Source organism: Mus musculus, chromosome 7, assembly GCF_000001635.26.
Source record: "Mus musculus strain C57BL/6J chromosome 7, GRCm38.p6 C57BL/6J".
In the NCBI taxonomy this organism is placed as follows: Eukaryota; Metazoa; Chordata; class Mammalia; order Rodentia; family Muridae; genus Mus; species Mus musculus.
The window spans coordinates 32,336,055-32,347,922 of record NC_000073.6 but is presented as its reverse complement, the minus strand read 5'-3'; positions in this window follow the sequence as shown (position 1 = coordinate 32,347,922).

Genomic DNA, 11,868 nt, shown 5'->3' with positions numbered 1-11,868 from the left:
TGCCAATTGGCAATTATGAAACACAAAGTCTGGTCACCAGTTATATGGGGAGTAGCCTTGAGAATTGATAGATTATACTTACTCACAAGTATTAGTGGATACTTCACTCCAGGTTAACTCAGCTGGTTGATAGGGATTTTGAGTTGTCTTGATCATTGGTATCATAATCAATACAAGGCTCAGGATTAGATAGAGGTGACTGCCCAAGAGGGCTCTGACTAAGAGAGCAGGTGAGGGAGCCATCTTGGGTCCTGGGTCCCTTGAAGACTATTCTGTGAGGTGAGAGTATTGACTACAGTAGCAACACAGATTCTGGGACAGACAGTAGCCACACAGTTTCTGTGACAGACCCCATTTTGGGCTCCAGACATCCAGGCACATTCCCTGCCAGAGGAGAGGTGCCCTCCTGGGAGGACTCTGACTGCAGGAGCAAGTGAGTGAGTCATCATGGGTCCCAGGTCCCTCAGTGAACAGTCTGTGCAGATCAGATCTGTGGAGGGTGTGGAATTGGACTGCAGAAGGGACACAGCTTCTGGAAAAGGCAGAAGCAACACAGCTTCTGGGACAGAGCCTATTTTGGGCACCAGACATCCCTGCCAGAGAAAAGGTGTTCACCCAGGAGGGCTCTGACTGCAAGAGAAGGTGAGCGAATCATCTTGGGTCCTAGGTCCTTCAGAGCCTAGTCTGCATAGGTGAGAATGTTGACTAAAAAAACTACATTCCTACTGAGACAGGCAGAAGTGACATAGCTTCGTGGACAAACCTCATTTCAGGCTCCAGAAATCCGAGCACTTTCCCTGCCAGAGGAGAGGTGCCCTCCCAAGGAGGACTCTGACTGCCAGAGAAGGTTAGGGAACTATCATGGTTCCCGGATGCCTCAGAGACCAATCTGCACAGTTCAGCTCTGCAGACGGTGAGCAAACAAACTCCAAAAGCAACACAGCTTCTGGGACAGACCCCAACTTAAGCTCAAGATATCTAGGCACTTTCCACGATAGAAGAGATGTGTACACCCTGGAGGGGTCTGACTTTCAGAGCTGGTGAAAGAGCCATCTTGGGTCGCACGTTCCTCAGAAAGTAGTCTGTGCATATGAGCATGCAGACTGCAGAGGAAACACATCTTCTGAGACAGGCCATGTTTTGGGCATTCATCATCACCAAGGAGGCAGATGTTTGTGCACCCTCCTTGCAAGGAGAGAGCTTGTCTGCAGAGAGTACTCTGACCACTGAGGGTCAGGAGAGAGCAGGACTCACAGGAGTGCTGACAGAGGCTTACAGATTCATAGGATGAACAAGATCCAACCAGAGATAACTCTAACAACTAACACCAAAGATAAACACATGGCAAAAGGCAAACATACGAATCTAACTAACAGAAACCAACACCACTCACCATCATCAGAACGCAGTAATCCTACCTCAACCATTCCTGGATAACCCAACACACCCGAAAACAAGATTCGGATTTAAAATCATATCTCATGATGCTGGTAGAGGACATAGAGAAGGGCATTAATCACTCACTTGAAGAAATAGAGAAGAACAGAGATAAAGAGGTAGAAGTCCTTAAAGAGGAAACAAAAAATCCCTTAAAGAGCTACAGGAAAACAACCAAACAGGTGATGGATTTGAACAAAACCATCCAAGACCTAAAAAGGGAAGTAGAAACAATAAAGAAAAGCCAAAGTGGGACAACTCTGGAGATGGAAAATCTAGGAAAGAAATCAGGACCCATTGATGAGAGCATAAGCAACAGAATATAAGAGGTAGAAGAGACAATCTCAGGTGCAGAAGATTCCATAGAGAACTTGGGCACAACAAACAAAGAAAATGCAAATTGCAAAAAGATCCTAACTCAAAACATCCAGGAAATACAGGACACTGAGAAGACCAAACCTACGGATAATAGGAGTAGATGAGAATGAAGATTTTCAAATTAAAGGGCCAGCAAATATCTTCATCAAAACTATAGAAGAAAACTTCCCAAACCTAAAGAGAGATGCCCATGACCATACAAAATGCCTACAGAACTCAAAATAGAATGGACCAGAAAGGAATTTCCTATCGACACATTATAATTAGAAAAACAAATGCACTAAATTATGATAGAATATTAAAAGCAGTAAGGGGGAAAAGTCAAGTAACATATAAAGGCAGGCCTATTAGAATTACACCATACTATTCACCAGATACTATGAAAACCAGAAGATCTTGGACAGATGTTATGCAGACGCTAAGAGAACACAAATGCCAGCCCAGACTACTATACCCAGCAAAACTCTCAATTACCGTAGATGGAGAAACCAAGGTATTCCTTGGTAAAACCAAATTCACACAACATCTTTCCATGAATCCAGCGCGTCAAAGGATAATAAAGGGTAAACACCAACACAAGGACAGAAACTACACCCTAGAAAAATCAAGAAAATAATCCTTCAACAAACCTAATAGAAGACAGCCAAAAGAAAAGAATCCCAACTTTAAGAATACAAATAACAGGAAGCAACAATTACTTTACTTTAATTTCTCTTAACAATAATGGATTCAAGTACCCAATAAAAAGACGTAGGCTAATATACTGACTACACAAACAGGACCCAACATTTTTTGCTTACAGGAATCCCACCTCAGGGAAATTTACAGATACTACCTCAGACTGAAAGTCTGGAAAACAATTTTCCAAGTGAAATGTCTGCCAAAAACAACCCGCAGTAGCCATTCTAATATCGAAGATAATTGACTTCTGATTCAAAGTTATCAAAAGAGATAAGGAGGGGCACTTTATACTAATCAAAGGTAAAATGTACCAAGATGAATTCTCAATTCTGAATAACTATACTCCACATCCAAGGGCAGCATCATTTATTAAAGAGACTTTAGTAAAGCTCAAAGAACAAATTGCACCTAACACAATAATAGTGTGAGACTTCAACACTTCACTCTCACCAATGAACAGATCCGGGAATCAGAAACTAAACAGAGACACATGGACACTAACAGTAGTTATGAAACAAATGGATTTAATAGATATCTACAGACAATTTATCCTAAAACAAAAGGATATAGATTGTTCTCAGCACCACATGGTACCTCCTCCAAAATTGACCATATAATTGGTCACCAAACAAGCCTCCACAAATAAAAAATATTGAAATGATCCCATGCATCCTATAAGATCACCACAGACCAAGGCCGATCTTCAATAACAACATAAATAATAGAAACCCAACATTCACGTGGAAACTAAACAACACTCTACTCAATGATTCCTTAGTCAAGGATGAAATAAAGAAAGAAATTAAAGACTTTTAAGAGTTTAATGAAAAGGAAGCTACAATATACCAAAACATATGGGACACAATGAAGGCAGTTCAAAGAGGAAATCTCATATCCTTGAGTGCATTCAAAAAGAAACTAGAGAGAGCATACACTAGCAGCCTGACAGCACACCTAGAAGCTCTAAAACTAAAGGAAACAAATTCCCACAAGAGGAGTAGATTGCAGGAAATATGCAAACTCAGGGCTGAAATCAACCAAGTGGAAGCAAAACGAACTACTCAAAAAATCAACCAAACCAGGAGCTCGTTCTTTGCGAAAATCAACAACATAGATAAACCCTTACCCAGAAAGCACAGGGATAGTATCATAATTAACAAAATCAAAAATCAAAACTGAAACATAACAACAGAATTTCAGGAAATCTAAAACATCATCAGATACTACTAAAAAGGCTATACTCAATAAAACTAGAAATCTTGGATGAAATCGACCACTTCCTAGATAGATACCAGGTACCAAAGTGAAATCAGGATCAGATTAAGGATCAAAACATTTCCATTTCACCTTAGGATATAAAAGCACTCATCAATAGTCTCCCAACGAAGAGATGCCCAGGACCAGATGAGTTTATTGCAGAATTCTTTCAGACCTTCAAAGCAGACCTAGTTTCAACTCTCCTCAAACAGTTCCACAAAATAGAAAGAGAAGGTACTCTACCCAATTCATTCTATGAAACCACAATTACTTTGATACCTAAACCACACAAAGAACCAACAAAAAAGAGAATTTCAGAACAATTTCCCTTATAAATATCAATGCAAAAATACTCAATAAAATCATCACACACCGAATCCAAGAACACATCAAAATGGTCATCTATCATAACTAAAGAGGCTTCATCCTAGAGATGCATGAATGGTTTATTATATGGAAATCCATCGACGTAATCCACTTTATAAAAAAACTTAAAGACAAAAACCACATGATCATCTCATTAGATGCTGAACAGCATTTGACAAAACCCACACAAGTTCATGATAAAAAGTCTTGGAAAGATAGGTAATTCAAGGTCCATAAATAAACATAATAAAAGCAATATACAGCAAACAGGTAGCCATCATCAATAAAGAGAGATACTCAAAGCAATCCCACAAAAATCAGGGACTAGACAAGGCTGCCCACTTTCTCTTTATCTATTCAATATAGTACTTGAAGTCCTAGCCAGAGAAATTTGACAACAAAAGGAGATCAAGGGGATACAATTTGGAAAGGAAAAAGTCAAAATATCACTATTTGCAGAGGATATGATAGTATATGTAAGTGGCCCTAAGAAATCCACCAGAGAACACCTAAACCTGATAAACAGCTTCAGGGAAGTTAGCTGGATATAAAATTAACTCAAACAAATCAATGGTCATTCTCTACACAAAGGATAAACTGACTGAGAAAAAATTAGTGAAACAACACCCTTCTCAATACTCACAAATAATACAAAATACCTTAGTGTGTCTCTAACTAAGGAAGTGAAAAATCTCTATGATAAGAACTTCAAGTCTCTGAAGAAAGAATTTCAAGAAGATCTCAGAAGATGGAAAGATCTCCCATGCTCATGGATTGGCAGGATTAATATAATCAAAATGTCTATCCTTTGAAAGTAGGATAGCAAAAACTATTGTCAACAATAAAAGAACCTCTGCTGGAATCACCATGTCTAAACTTAAGCTGTACTACAGAGCAATTGTGATAAAAATAGCATGGTACTGGTTCAGAGACAGACAGGTAGATCAATGGAATACAATTGAAGACCCAGAAATAAATCCACACACCTATGGTCAGTTGATCTTTGACAATGGAATTAAACCATGCAGTGGTAAAAAGTCAGCATTTTCAAAAAATGGTGCTGGCACAACTGGTGGTTATAATGTAGAAGAATACAAATTCATCCATTCTTATCTCACCTTACAAACCTCAAGTCTAAGTAGAAGAAAGACCATCACATCAAACCAGAAACACGGAAAGTTATAGAGGATAAAGTGGGGAAAAGCCTCAAAAATATGGGTAGAGTGGAATAATTCCTAAACAGAACCGCAATGTTTTGTGCTGTAAGATCATGAATTCACAAGTGGAACCTCATAAAACTGCAAAGCTTCTGTAAGGCAAAAGACACAGTCAATATGACAAAAAGGCCACCAACAGATTGGGAAAGTATTTTTACCAATTCTAATTCTGATAGGGGACTAATATGCAATATATACAAAGAGCTCAAGAAACTGAACTCCAGAAATTCAAGTAACCCCATTTTAATGGGGGTACAGAGCTAAACAAAGAATTCTCAACTAAGGAACATCGAGTGGCTAAGAAGCACCTGAAAAAATTGTTCAACATCCTTAATCATCAGGGAAATGCAAATAGAAACTACCTTGAGATTCTACCTTACAAAAGTCAAAATGGCTAGGGTTAAAAACTCAGATGACAGCAAATGCTGGCAAGGATGTGGAGAAAGAAGAGCACTCCACCATTGCTGGTGGGACTGCAAGCTGGTACAACCACTCTGGAAATGATTTTGGAAGATCCTCAGAATATTGGACATAGTTCTACCAGAAGATCCAGCAATACCACTCATGAGACTATAACTAGATGTAATAAGGACACATGCTCCACTATGTTCATAGCAGTCTAATTTATAAAAGCCAGAAACTAAGAAGAACTCAAATGTACCCCAACAGAGAAATGCACACAGAAAGTGTGGTACATTTATACAATGGAGTACTACTCAGCTATCAAAAACCATAAATTTATGAAATTCTTAGAAAAATGGATGGATCTGAAGGATATCATACTGAGTGAGGTAACCCAATCACAATACTCAATAACATATGATATGCACTAACTGAAAAGTGGATATTATTCCAGAAGCTCACATTCCTTCTTAGAAGGAGGAACAACATACCCATGGAAGGAGTTACAGAGACAAAGTTAAGAGCAGAAACTGAAGGAATGACCATTCAGAGACTGACCCATTTGGGGATTCACCTATTAATAACCAACAAATCCAGGCACTATGGCATGTTCCAACAAGATCCTGTTGACAGAAGCCTGATATAGATGTCTCCTGAAGTGCTCTGCCAGTTCCTAGCAAATACATAACTGGATGTTCACAATCGTCCATTGAACAGAGCACAAGGTCTCCAATGAAGGAGCTAGAAAAAGTACCAAAAGAGCTAAAGGGGTCTAAAGCCCCATAGGAACATCAATATGAAATACCCAGTACTTCCAGATCTCCTTGGAACTAAACCACCAATCAAAGAAAACACATGGTGGAAATTGTGGTTCTAGTTGTATATGTAGCAGAGTGTACTGACTGGTTTTATGTGTCAATTTGACACAGGCTGGGGTTATCACATAGAAAGGAGCTTCAGTTGGGCAAGTGCCTCCATGAGATCCAACTGTGGGGCATTTTCTTATTTAGTGATCAAGGGAGAAAGACTCCTTGTGGGTGGGACCATCTCTGGGATAGTAGTCATGGGTTTTATAAGAGACAACGCTGAGCAAGCCAGTAAAACAGGCCAGTAAGTACCATCCCTCCATGGACTCTGAATGAGCTCCTGCTTCCTGGCTTGCTTGAGTTCCAGTAATGACTCCCTTTGGTTATCAACAGCAATGTAGAAAGTGTGAAATGAATGAATCCTTTCCTTCCCAACTTGCTTCGTGGTCATGATGTTTGTGCAGGAATAGAAACCCTGACAAAGACACAGAGGATGGCCTAGTCAGTCATAAATGGGAGCAGAGGCCTTAGGCCTTGGGAAGGTTATGAGCCTCAATATAGGGGAATGCCAGGTCCTTTAATGGGAGTGGTTTGATTGGGGGAGCAGGGGGAAGGGGACAGGGATAGGGGATTTTTGGAGGGGAACCTGGGAATGGGCATAACTTTTGAAATGTAAATAAAGAAAATAATAAAACATATTTTTTAAATGTAAAAGATTCTAAGTTTTTTTTTCTAAAGCTCTTGAAATCTAGGATATTTCCATAACTTGAAAGCTTCAAAGGGATCTTTTGTTACATATAAAAATGTATTATATTATAAATCAAAAATGAGATGATTTAATTTTTTTTCTTTTAGAATAAAAACAAAAAAATTTGCCATAAAAAAAAAAGAAATGAAGAAAGATGCATTCACGTTAATGTTCCCTTTTCCCAAAGAACTGCTGTGGGTGCTTGAGAAGGAGCAAGAAAACAAACACCCAACAATTTATCATAGTCTATATAATGTATCTGTTGTTTTCTAATAAATTACTCTACTTTCTGGAAAGCTATTCTTCCCACATCACTTAATTGTCGAGGATAATTAGAATCTGCATCCATCTTAAGATTATCAAACAGAGGCTTAAGTTCTCCTGAGGTAAGCTTAAGATAATCTCTTAGCCAATTAACATTCCCTAACAGCTTTTGAAAAGCATTTAAAGTAAATAAATTATGTTTTCTTATATGAATATTCTGTACCAAAACTTGCTTAGGATATAACTGATGTCCCAAGTATTGAAAGGGATATGGATTTTTAATCTTTTCTGGAGAAACTTTAAATCACCCAGCTTTCAAAGTTTGTTGTATAAGAGCAAAGGATTGTAGTACAATGACTTCAGAGAAATCAGGTAATATAATCCAACCATATAGTGAATAATATACACTGAAAGATTCAAAGTCCTAACTTCTTGTATTGAAGCAGGAACAAATTTTTGACATAATGTAGGGCTATTGGCCATTCTTTGAGGCAAAACTTTCTATTGTTATCACTTCATGGGTTCTGTAAAATTACAAACAAGCTCACTAAATGTGAATCTACCACACTCAACAGGATACAAAGGAATAGTATAAAAACAACCATCCAAATCCATAATAATTCTATATGCATTTCCTTAAAGGCAGCTGGAGTAAGCAAGTTAGGCTCTAATGCCTTCATAAGTTCCATAGCCTCATCAACCCTCACACAGCCTAATCAATCTGTCCTCCTAATTCCAAATATGTGTGATTTAAAATCCTGAGCCTGAGATCAAACTGCAAACTGCAGCCAATAGACACTGGCATTTCAACCACAATCTTCAAGGTTCCCTTGCAACATCAGAGTACAACCACAACTTTGGAAATTAATAAGCAACCTCCAACAAACAATCCATTCTCTCTAAAATCAGTACCATGGGCATCACCCCCATGCTACAAAGTTTGGCTGCCAGTTCCTGCAGACGAACTAATAATGGTGCAGCCTCCAATACCTCACCACAGTGACATGGCCTTAATTCCTATGTTTTATAAGTCTGGTTTCTAGAATAAGAATTACATACACTATGGCCTAATTTAGAGATATCATTAAAGTCCAGTTTGCCTGGTCTATAAAGCTCATGTCAGATATGTTTTTTCCTTCCTTCCTTCCTTCTTTCTCTCTCTCTCTCTCTCTCTCTCTCTCTCTCTCTCTCTCTCTCTCTCTCTCTCTCTCTTTCTGTCTCTCTTTCTTTCTTTCTTTCTTTCTTCCTTCCTTCCTTTTTTTCTTTCTTTCTTTCTTCTTTCTTTCTTTCTTTCTTTCTTTCTTTCTTTCTTTCTTTCTTTCTTTCTTTCTTTCTTTCTTTCATTCTCTCTTTCTTGCTTGCTTTCTTGCTTTCTTTCTTGCTTTTCTTTTCTTTTCTTTTTTTCTTTTTTTCCATAAGATTTATTTTCTTATGTTATTCATATGAGTACACTGTAACTGTTTTCAGATACACCAATAGAGGGCATCAGATCCCATTACAGAGGGTTGTGAGACACCATGTGTTTGCTGGGAATTGAACTCAGGATCTCTGCAAGACCAATCAGTGCTCTTAACCAATGAGCCATCTGTGCAATTCCATGTTGTTGTTCTGAATTACTCCAAACCTGAGTTACCAGTTTTAAGCCAAATTTCTCTTACCAACATTACAAAATTTTAATTATCTCCAATAATTTATAAGACAATAGTACATAGCCAAGACATGCAGAACATATTTTGAAATCAGTCAGATGTTGCAGGATGACATTGCATTCAAAGTTTTTCATTTCCCGAAGAAAATATAAACAAATCACTGTTCTCAGTGAAAAACATTTTAGGAAATTCATTCTGTGTTTAACATATTCTTTATGTATATAGAAAGATTTAATTCCACAGTCTTTTTTATAACTCATTGTCTCTTGGATGCTGTTATTCCTTTCTTATTAACATTTGTAAAATGTAACATAAGCAGAACACTATTTGTACTGTGCTCATGGATAAATTAACCTTCAGAAAGAAAAGAGCAGAGTAGGCCCTTTTGTTTTTGCATTGCAGGCATTTTTATGTATCTCAGACCCCCATTTCCAACAGCAATTTTTCCAGTTGCACAATCATTTCCCCCAATATTTCTTGACACAGGTTTAGGAAGAAGAAAAAAAAAAAAAAAAAAAAAAACAAAAAACAGAAAAACCCCTCTCTTAGTAGAATGGGAGATACACTAGTAGTTGTGGCCCCAGTAAATTTTTAACGGAATCTTAAAAAAAAAAAAAAAAGTCCATCCCTTTATCCCTTCACCCCCTGCTTTTTTTCTCTACCTCATTTGAAATCATTTCCCATTCTGCCTTACCTCTATGCTGGGCATCACTATCTTTTGCTAGTTCATGGATTCTTCTATATTCCACTCTTTTCCCATTGCCTTCTTGCACTTTTCCAACCCCAAAGCACTAGAGAGGAGGGAAAAAAAGGAAAAAGAAAGGACAACATCCCCAAATAAAGTCAAGGGTTTAAATGTGATAATATGGTTTGTCTATTTCCTGCTGATCAAGAGTGTCTAGCTCCTTAAAGCAAGTTTTGTTTGTTTGTTTCTTTCTTTGTTTTGTGAAAAAATCTGAGCTCCTACCATTTCTTAGTCTTTTACAGTCCTTGGCAACAAGTGAGTATTTCCTGTGCATTCTAGGTACATAACACTAATAAAACTGTTCTAAGCATGATCAAAATATTAAAAGAGAAGCTGAGCAAGGGAGGGAATATCTTTAATCCAAGCACTCATGGGGCAAATACATGTGAACCTTAGTAACTTCGAGGTCAGCATAATCTACACAGCAAGTTCCAGGCAGGCCAGGACTAAATATTGAAAATATCTGAAAAGAAGAAGGAAAAGGAAAGGAAAAACAGATGCATGAAAGGAGGAGGAAGGAGAGAAGTAACAAGAGAAGGAGGAAAATGACTAAGAGGGAGAGGAAGAAGAAGAAATTTAAAGGCTGGGTCTTGGTGATACATTTCTTAAATCCTAGAACAAAGGGACACTTGCAGGCAGCTCTCTCCACCTTTGAGCATAGACTAGTCAATATCGAGAGTTCCTATCTCAAGCAAAAGAAGATTAAAATGGAAAATATCAAATAATATCAGGAAGGAAGGTAAGACCATCACTTAAGTCCCAAGAGTCAAAGAATAACAAGTGAAAATAAACACTTTTCTATGATGAAAATGAACACCAGCCAATCAAGTACATTAGGACAATATTTCACTAAAGTTTAATTCTTTCAATGAATGGATTAAGGAAGCTTTCTACTTAACTGTCTCATGGACACAAGAGTTACTACCCCCAACAATAAATTTATTTGCAGATGAATACCCTTCATGAAAGTATATATGAAAGTCCACTAGAATTTTAGGAAATCCCAGCTAACCAAGGACAGCAGTTCATCAGATGGAGGGGCTCTGGGTTTTTAATCTGTAGAGAGAAGCATGGTAGAAAAGCCTTCTCTGACTCATATGTGTACTGTGAACAGTTAGGTCACAACATCTACAAAGTCCCAGCACCCTTAGCTTCCAGAAGGCAGGAGACCTCCTTCAGAAGCAACCTCTGGCTAGACAAGGGTTACTTGGAGGCCAGGGCCACAGATATCAGGCCTCAGTCTATGTAACATGGCCTCCTAATGTGCTGTGTGATTCGAATCTGAATCCTTGTGTCCTGTGCTGGAAACTATGTTACCATCATATGGTCTCAAGATATACCGTGATGGAGAACAGGAGACAACTGGAAATGTGATTAGGTCTCTGGGGTGTTGCCATGGGAAGGGGCAATTGCTATAGATTGGGTGAGGACTGGAGACAACCCACACACTGACTTGGTAACAAGTCTCATGCAATTTTCTGTGCCTCTGATGGTGAGGGGGTCAGCAACAAAAGCTAAGAAGTTAAGATGCGGGAATGTGGACCTGGAGCCTTCAAAAGGATGAGAATTTCTTTATAAATGCACAACCATGGTTATTTTATCATAGCCTTATGAAAAAGAATAATACCTTTTACTTTTTTCAGCTCATACTCTATAATGAGAAAGACTGTACATGTTGGGCGTTCCATGAGTCTCTGCATCATGAGGAACCTGTATATTCTTCTAGATATGCCTGCTGGTGTGAGCCTGGGACCTATGTGAGGATCAGACTCATTGATGGAGCAGTAATGCACATGGCCTTGAGACTGGCCACAGAACAACTATTTGGTGAGTGGTGTGGGAAAGGACTTCCTGCCATGTCTAACGAGAAGTGCCACAGGACAGATCCTAAAGCCCTAGGACCCAGGGTTCCCACTCC